The 9800-nt window shown below is 37.9% G+C and overlaps 1 non-coding gene across 1 annotated transcript; it reads right to left on the bottom strand.

Moving 5' to 3' along the window:
• Positions 1–8568: 8568 nt before the first annotated feature.
• LOC112787863 (small nucleolar RNA R71) lies at positions 8569–8677 on the bottom strand. Its single transcript, XR_003195251.1, has one exon. It is a non-coding gene; the product is annotated as a small nucleolar RNA R71 (small nucleolar RNA).
• Between the last annotated feature and the right edge of the window lie 1123 nt (positions 8678–9800).

The following is a 9800-nucleotide window of genomic DNA, read 5'->3' as shown; positions in this document are numbered from 1 at the left end:
AAGTAATTGGCAGAAATTAAAGAGAATGGGTAAGATCAGAAATGGGGAGTTCATCGGGCTTAGGAGATGTTGCATCCTCCGGATCAAGTTCATTTTCATCTCTTCCTCAATTAATGCATTCATTGATCTCCTTGGCAATCTTAAGTGATTGAATTCCAATTCCTTGGTAATTCAATCTCTCAAATCTTGATCAATAGCCAATTCCTTGGTCCAATTGCTCATGAGAAGAGATGAGGTATAGTCACTGATTATACCACATGTATTTCCAAATCAAAGTGTTGGTAGGATTATATGTCACTATATCCATCCAAATCCCAATTTGGTCCAACATGAGAAAGCATTTCTAGCATGATCTCTTCATTCCTCTTCCAAGGTTCCGAAGAGATCTAAGTATGAATAGCTTCTTTTCCAAGATAACTACTCAATTGGGTGAAGATTGAAAGCTTTCTAGTAAAATCAAGAGAAAAGAAAGAAGAAGAATAATGAAAACTATTATTGATCCATCAAATTACAACAAAGCTCCCTAACCCAATGAAAGGGGTTTAGTTGCTCATAGCTCTGGGAATGGAAAACAAAGATGGAGAATGCATTATGAAAAGTGAAACTAGAAGTTGCAGAGAGAGTAAAAAATACAGAGAGTAATTCTAATAATGCCAAAAGCTGCTTTCTAGTTCAAAGTTCTCCCTACTTATACTATTCTTCTGATCTTCTAGTTGCTTCTTCAAGTCTTGGATATGGGCCTTTGGATCTTGAGTTGAAGCAGTTATCTTCTTCAGTGGGCTCAGCTTTACTTGCAGAGAAAGTATGCAGTAGGTATGGACTTTAGCTTGGGGCGTTAGTGGTGTTAACGTCAAGTGAAACTGTGGGGTCGAGAACGTTAGTGACAATCACCTTTTTCACTAATGTTCCTAACCCAAAAATGGTCCACGTTAACTTCAACGTTAGTGGCACTAACGTGACCACTAACGTTGCTTCTTGGCCCTTCGCAAACGTTACCGGGGTTTACCTTTTTCAATAACGTTGAGAGTACCCTTTCTCCTTACGTTAGAGTTCACGTTAGTATAGTTAACGTGGCCTTTAACGTAGGCTTGCCAAATCTTCGAGAGCATTAGTGACACTTACCTTTGTCACTAATTCTTCAAAACGCCCTTTCTTCCCACGTTAGAGTTCACGTTAAGTAGGTTAACGTGACTTCTAACGTGGTATTGATAGCCATCTCCAACGTTAGTGACAAAGGTGAGTGTCACTAACGTTGGCTCATCATCCCTCTTCTCCACGTTAGCTTCCACGTTAATGTAATTAACATGGCAACTAACGTGGCTCATAGTGGCTTAATCCAACATTAGTGACAAAGGTGAGTGTCACTAACGTTGGTGATTCCTTGCTCCCTCCACGTTAGAGTCCACGTTAACTAGGTTAATGTGACTCTTAACGTGGCAAATATGAGCTTAGTCCAACGTTAGTGACAAAGGTAAGTGTCACTAATGTTGGCATTATCTTCCTCATCCACGTTAGAGTTCACGTTAACTGAGTTAACGTGACTCTTAACGTGGCCAGCTGCCACTTTGGAACATTAGTGGCACTTACTTTTACCACTAACGTTGGAGTTCTACTTCTCTTCCACGTTAGCTTCCACATTAACATTGTTAACGTGGCAACTAACGTGGGCTATGATGGCTCACGAAGGCATTAATGGCGATCACTTTTCTCATTAACGTTGCAAGCTAGCCTCCATTCCACGTTAGTGGTCACGTTAGCTAGCCTAACGTGGCTACTAAGGTGGTTCTTCCTTGCTTCCTTTGTCCTGAAATCAAGTAATAAAGTGCATCAAAGTTCTAATCCAAGTTATGAGACATGCATAATTCAATTTTGTCATTTAATTCATGCATAATTCTCATAAAATCATGTAAAATTTACAATGTTTGCTTAGAATCAAGATGTAAGTGATTATTTACCCAAAACTTGCTTATTTCCTAAGAAAATTCATGAAACTACCCAAAAACCATAAAGAAAAGGTCAGTGAAACTGGCCAAAATGCCCTGGCATAAGGAGGACTCGTGAGTGCTTGGAAAGACATAATGGGACATGATCTGTGCCCATACGCGAGCCTCCAAGGTAAGTGCTGAAGCCGATATTCCCTTAGGGCGGGTACGATGGTATCCGTAGATCCAACGGCTGCCAGGTAGTGCGATAACTCTAAGAACGGTGTCCAAGTCAAATTGGTACATCTGGCGCTTGAGTGCGGCTTCTTGAAAGGCGTCCAATCCTTCTGGAACAGGGGGAATTCCTAGAGCTTTTTGAATGGCCTCTTCTGTAATGGATACTTGCTTCTGACGGACAAAGACAGACTGCAGGGTTGGCAGGTGGAAGTTGGAGTAGAACTCGACTACCCAAGAAAGATTGACCTACCTCGACTGTCTCTGTAGGAAACCCCATTGTCTTTGTGCAATTTGCGGCTCAACAAAGGTAGCAATATGGTTTGGGGAACATCTGCCAGGATGGGGAACATCTGCTCACAGTAGCGATTGGGAAATCGTGCAGTGTCCTTTGTTGGAAAGGCTTTTTCTTTATCATCAACCTTTATAATCCTCTTAGTTCTTTTTGTTGAGGGTTTAACCGCAGTTGAAGAGGGCTCTGCCACTAATGCTCTTTTTGTTCCTCTTCTTGCTGGTGGTTTGGGAGTAGCTTTCTCTTTTCCTTTCTTGGTGGCCATCCTGAAAAGGAAAAAAAAAGAAAAGTAACGTAAATTCAAAGAGATAGAGCAAGGAAGAGGGTTGTATAAGTGATAAACAATGCACGGTAAAGAGGATGTTGTTAACACATGGTCATGACTACATGTGAAAAGTTTATCAATGGAAATATAGCAAGTGCATTGGAGGATAATTAAATGCAAGGGGTTTATTGGCAAGCAGGCAAAGGCATGAGTAGCATAGATCAAGCATTTAATTAGTTGAATGTGTTATCACTCGTAACAAACTAGCCATCACGTTTGTATTGACAATTAAATTCAATTAATACAATAGTAAAGGGAATTTGTGAAAAGCAAGCATTGAATAGTAGAATAGAATAATGTAGAAAAATGCATGATGCCATATGGGCTTTTTCACAAACACATAGCATGCATGGTAAATAAGGTATAGAAAGTATTAAAGTGAACATGCAGCAACCCTTTTAAAAAAAGTAATATATAATTGCCAAACAATTTTACAACAATCCATAAGCATATAATGAGAAATAATGACTCAAATAAATTTCCAACACCAAGTAAAAAGGAAAAAGAAAGAAAAAAATATAGATAATAAAAGTAAAAAGAAAAGAAAAGAAGATAACACATAAAAATAAGAAGAATAATAGAAAAGTAAGGGAGGGAAGAAGAAAAGAAAACCTTGTTAATGGGGGTGAGAGAGAGAGAGAGTAGAAAGTGAGAAAGAAGGAAGAAGGAAGAAGGAAGAAATAAGGAGGGAAAAGAGAAAATAGGATTTGGGGAAAAGAAAGATAAGATAATTGGCAAATCAGGGAAGCTGTGCGGCACAAGCGACGCGGTCACGTGGGGCATGCGGTCGCGCGACTTGCACTTATACTAATTGACACGGTCGCGTCGGTCACGCGGTCGCGTGACCCGTTTTATGCTACTGGCGCGAGGGCAGCCTCGCACTTGCACAACTCTCTGTTCAAACTCTTATTGCGCCAAATGTTGGGTGACGCGATCACGTGGGGCGTGCGATCGCGTGAGTGGCCATTAGAAGGATATGACGCGGACGCGTGAGCCATGCGTCCACGTGGGAAGAATTGTGCGTTCAGCGCCAATGCAGCACCACTCTAGCACAACTTTCGGTCGTGCACCCTTTTCACGTCGAATTCCAGGGCACGCGGCCGCGTGAGTGATGCGGTCACGTGGGAGGCCAATGTTTCCACCCGACGCGGACGCGTCAGCGATGCGGTCGCGTGGGACAGTTTGTACCACGGGCACACCTCCAGCCACGCTCTCGTGTGACTCTCTGTTTGTTTTATTATTTTCTCCAATCACCTGCGATGCGGATGCGTCAAAGATGCGGTCGCGTCGCGAAAATATTTTTTTATTTTTTATTTTTTATTATTTTTTTAAAATAAAAGAATGTAAATGCAGATGCACGAAATGTACTAATAAAGAGAAGAGTTATTGAATAGGAAAACTAAGAATAAAGAAAAGAACGATCATACCATGGTGGGTTGTCTCCCACCTAGCACTTTGCTTTAACGTCCGTAAGTTGGACGCTCCACTAGCTCAGTCTTCGGCTATGTGGGGATCTTCCAAGAGGAAGATCTCGAGCTCCTCATTTTTCTTCATCCTCTCTCCATGGTACAGCTTTAAACGTTGTCCATTAACTTTGATAAGTTCAGAGCTTGAAGGATGACTTAGGTGAAAAACTCCATACGGTTCGGCCTTCTCTACTCTGTATGGACCTTCCCATCTTGATTTCAACTTGCCTGGTGATGAGCGGATAATTTATACGCTTTTTGGCATTATTTTCAGTATGTTTTAGTAGGATCTAGTTACTTTTAGGGATGTTTCTATTAGTTTTATGTTAAATTCACATTTCTGGACTTTACCATGAGTTTGTGTGTTTTTCTGTGATTTCAGGTATTTTCTGGCTGAAACTGAGGGACTTGAGCAAAAATCAGATTCAGAAGTTGAAGAAGGACTGCTGATGCTGTTGGATTCTGACCTCCCTGCACTCAAAGTGGATTTTCTGGAGCTACAGAACTCCAAATGGTGCGCTCTTAACGGCATTGGAAAGTAGACATCCAGGGCTTTCCAGCAATATATAATAGTCCATACTTTGTCCGAGTTTAAACGACGCAAAAGGGCGTTGAACACCAGTTCTACGCTGTAGTCTGGAGTTAAACGCCAGAAACACGTCACGAACCAGAGTTGAACGCCAAAAACACGTTACAACTTGGCGTTCCACTCCAAAAGAAGCCTCTGCACGTGTAAACTTCAAGCTCAGCTCAAGCACACACCAAGTGGGTTCCGGAAGTTGATTTATTCATCAATTACTTACTTCTGTAAACCCTAGTAACTAGTTTAGTATAAATAGGACTTTTTACTATTTTATTTACATCTTTGGATTATCTTTTGATCTATTGATCACATTGGGGGCTGGCCATTCGGCCATGCCTAGACCTTCATCACTTATGTATTTTCAACGGTAGAGTTTCTACACTCCATAGATTAAGGTGTGGAGCTATGCTGTTCCTCATGATTTAATGCAAAGTACTACTGTTTTATATTTAATTCAACTTATTCCGCTTCTAAGATATCTATTCGCACCTAAGAACATGATAAATGTGATGATTATGTGATGCTCATCATCATTCTCACTTATGAATGCGTGCCTGACAAACACTTCCGTTCTACATGCAAACAAGCTAGAATGAGTATCTCTTAGATATCTAATACAGAGGACTGAGTCCGAGATATTAGAATCTTCGTGGTATAAGTTAGAACCCATGGATGGCCATTCCTGAGATCCAGAAAGTCTAAACCTTGTCTGTGGTATTCCGAGTAGGATCTGGGAAGGGATGGCTGTGACGAACTTCAAACTCGCGAGTGCTGGGCGTAGTAACAGACGCAAAAGGAGGGTGAACCCTATTCTAGTATGATCGAGAACCTCCAGATGATTAGCCATGCCGTGACAGAGCAATTGAACCTTTTTCACAGAGAGGATGGGATGTAGCCATTGACAACGGTGATGCCTTACATAAAGCTTGCCATGGAAAGGAGTAGGAACGATTGGATGAAGACAACAGGAAAGCAAAGGTTCAGAGGAACGAAAGCATCTCTATACGCTTATCTGAAATTCTCACCAATGAATTACATAAGTATTTCTATCTTTATTTTCTGTTTATTTATTATTATTATTCGAAAACTCCATAACCATTTGATATCCGCCTGACTGAGATTTACAAGATGACTATAGCTTGCTTCATACCAACAATCTCCGAGGGATCAACCCTTACTCATGTAAGGTTTTATTACTTGGACGACCCAGTGCACTTGCTGGTTAGTTGTATTGAAGTTGTGACAAATTATGAATTAAGATTAGAGCACCAAGTTTTTGGAGCCATTACCAGGGATCACAATTTCGTGCACCAAATTTTTGGCGCCGTTGCCGGGGATTGTTCGAGTTTGGACAACTGACGGTTCATCGTGTTGCTCAGATTGGGTAATTTTCTTCTTATTTTATTTTCAAAAAGTTTTCAAAAATTTTTCAAAAATATTTTCTTCTTTTTCGTTTTTCCCAATTAATATTCGAAAAAAAAAAATTTTTCCTTTTGTTTTCGAAAATTATTTCAGAATTTTTAAGAATGAATTCTAGTGTTTCATAATGATTTGTTGAATCCTGGCTGGCTGTAAAGCCATGTCTAAATTCCTTTGGACTGAGGATTCAACTAATCACTTCAATGCATGTAATAGCATACTAAAGCTTGGCTGGCTATTAAACCATGTCTAACCCTCAGATTGGAGCTTTAGACTAAAGAGCACAAAATTCCTGGAATTCATATTAAAAATTTTGAAATCTTTATTTTTCTTCTTCAAATAATTTTCAAAAAAATAAAAATATACAAAAATCCAAAAAAATTTATAAAATCATAAAAATCAAAAATATTTTGTGTTTCTTTTTTGAGTCTTGAGTCAATTTTTAAGTTTGGTGTCAATTGCATTTTTTTCTAAAAAAAAAATTTTGCATTTTTCGAAAATTCATGCATTCATAGTGTTCCTCATGATCTTCAAGTTGTTCTTGGCCAGTCTTCTTGTTTGATCTTTATATTTTCTTGTTTTGTGTCTTTTCTTGTTTTTCATATGCATTCTTGCATTCTTGCATTCATAGTGTCTATACATGAAAAATTTCTAAGTTTGGTGTCTTGCATATTTTCTTTTCTTGTAAATTTTTCAAAAATAAGTTCTTGATGTTCATCTTGACATTCATAGTGTTCTTGGTGTTCATCTTGACGTTCATAATGTTCTTGCATGCATCACATGTTTAGATCCAAAATTTTCATGCGTTGCATCATTTTTCATGTTTTTCTCTCTCATCATTAAAAAAATTCAAAAATAAAAAAAAATATCTCTCTTTTTTTCTCTCATAAATTTCGAAAATTTGGATTGACTTTTTCAAAATTTTTTTAAAATTCAATTGTTTTTTTTATGAGTCAATTCAAATTTTCAATTTAAAAATCTTATCTTTTTTAAAATCTTTTTCAAAAATCAAATCTTTTTCATTTCTCTTATTTATTTTCGAAAATTTTAAAAATATTTTGCAAAAATTTTTTTCTTAATTTTATTTCATAATTTTCGAAAATATCATCAAAAATTAATGTTTTGATTCAAAAATTTCAAGTTTGTTACATGCTTGTTAAGAAAGATTCAAACTTTAAGTTCTAGAATCATATCTTGTGATTACTTGTGAGTCAAGTCATTAATTTTGATTTTTAAATTCAAATCTTTTTCAAAACTAATTTCAATCATATTTTCTCAAAAATATCTTTTTATCCTATCTTTTTCAAATATCTTTTCTAACTTCTTATCTTCTTATTTTTTCAAAATTGAATTTCAAATCTCTTTCAACTAACTAATTGACTTTTTGTTTGTTTCTTATCTTTTTCAAAACTACCTAACTAACTATCCCTCTCTAATTTTCGAAAATACCTCCCTCTTTTTCAAAAATTCTTTTTAATTAATTTTCGAAAATCAGTAACTCTGTTTCAATTTTTAATTTTAATTTTAATTTTATCTTAATTTTCGAAAATCAGTAACTCTTTTTCAAAATTAATTTTCGAAATTCCCTCTCCCTCATCTTCTTCTATTTATTTAATTACCTACTAACACTTCTTTTCATCTCATATCTCTGCTCTCCTCACCCATGTGTTTGGATTCTCCTCCCTTCTCTTTCCTTACATTACATTCTTTTCTTCTTCTACTCACACAAAGGAATCTCTATACTATGACATAGGAGATTCCATATTTTCTTTATTATTCCCTTTCTTTGTCATATGAGCAGAAGCAAGAACAAGAACATTCTTGTTAAAGCAGATCCTGAACCTGAAAGGACTCTGGAAAGGAAACTAAGAGAAGTTAAAATGCAACAATCTAGAGACAACCTTACAGGAATTTTCGAGCAGGAAGAGGAGATGGCAGCCGAAAATAATAATAATGCAAGGAGGATGCTTGGTGACTTTACTGCACCTAATTCCAATTTACATGGAAGAAGCATCTCAATTCCTACCATTGGAGCAAACAATTTTGAGCTTAAATCTCAATTAGTTTCTCTGATGCAGCAGAACTGCAAGTTCCATGGACTTCCATCTGAAGATCCTTTTCAGTTCTTAACTGAATTTTTGTAGATCTGTGATACTGTTAAGACTAATGGAGTAGATTCTGAAGTCTACAGGCTCATGCTTTTCCCTTTTGCTGTGAGAGACAGAGCTAGAATATGGTTGGATTCTCAACCTAAGGATAGCCTAAACTCTTGGGATAAGCTGGTCAAGGCTTTTTTAGCCAAGTTTTTTCCTCCTTAAAAACTGAGTAAGCTTAGAGTGGATGTTCAAACCTTCAGACAGAAAGAAGGTGAATCTCTCTATGAAGCTTGGGAGGGATAGAAGGAACTGACCAAAAAGTGTCCTTCTGACATGATTTTAGAATGGACCATCCTGGATATATTCTATAATGGTCTATCTGAATTAGCTAAAATGTCATTGGATACTTCTATAGGTGGATCCATTCACCTAAAGAAAACGCCTGCAGAAGCTCAAGAACTTATTGACATGGTTGCTAACAACCAGTTTATGTACACTTTTGAGAGGAATCCTGTAAGTAATGGGATGCCTCAGAAGAAGGGAAATTGATACTCTGAATGCCATATTGGCTCAGAATAAAATATTGACTCAGCAAGTCAATATGATTTCTCAGAGTCTGAATGGAATGCAAGCTGCATCCAACAGTACTCAAGAGGCATCTTCTGAAGAAGAAGCTTATGATCCTGAGAACCTTGCAACAGCAGAGGTAAATTATATGGGTGAACCCTCTGGAAACACTTATAATCCCTCATGGAGAAATCACTCAAATCTCTCATGGAAGGATCAATAAAAGCCTCAACAAGGCTTTAATAATGGTGGAAGAAATAGGTTTAGCAATAGCAAGCCTTTTCCATCATCCCCTCAGCAACAGACAGAGAACTCTAAACAAAATACTTCTAATTTAGCAAACATAGTCTCTAATCTATCTAAGGCCACTCTGAGTTTCATGAATAAAACAAGGTCCTCCATTAGAAATTTGGAGGCACAAGTGGGCCAGCTGAGTAAGAAGATCACTGATACCCCTCCTAGTACCCTCCCAAGCAATACAGAAGAAAATCCAAAAAGAGTGTGCAAGGCCATTGATATAACCATCATGGCCGAATCTAAGGAGGAAGGGGGAGGATGTGAATCCCAGTGAGGAAGACCTCCTGGGACGTCCAATGATCAATAAGGAGTTTTCCTCTGAGGAACCAAAGGAGTCTGAGGCTCATCTAGAGACCATAGAGATTCCATTGAACCTTCTTATGCCATTCATGAGCTCTGATGAGTATTCTTTTTCTGAAGAGAATGAAGATGTTACTGAAGAGCAAGTTGCCAAGTACCTTGGTGCAATCATGAAGCTGAATGCCAAATTATTTGGCAATGAGACTTGGGAAGATGAACCTCCCTTGTTCACCAATGAACTGAGTGATCTGAATCAACTGAAATTGCCTCAGAAGAAACAGGATCCGGGAAAGTTCTTA

The sequence above is a fragment of the Arachis hypogaea genome, chromosome 20, assembly GCF_003086295.3.
Source record: "Arachis hypogaea cultivar Tifrunner chromosome 20, arahy.Tifrunner.gnm2.J5K5, whole genome shotgun sequence".
Lineage (NCBI taxonomy): Eukaryota > Viridiplantae > Streptophyta > Magnoliopsida > Fabales > Fabaceae > Arachis > Arachis hypogaea.
Note: the sequence above shows the minus strand (reverse complement) of the source record. Positions and strands in the feature narration are given on the sequence as shown.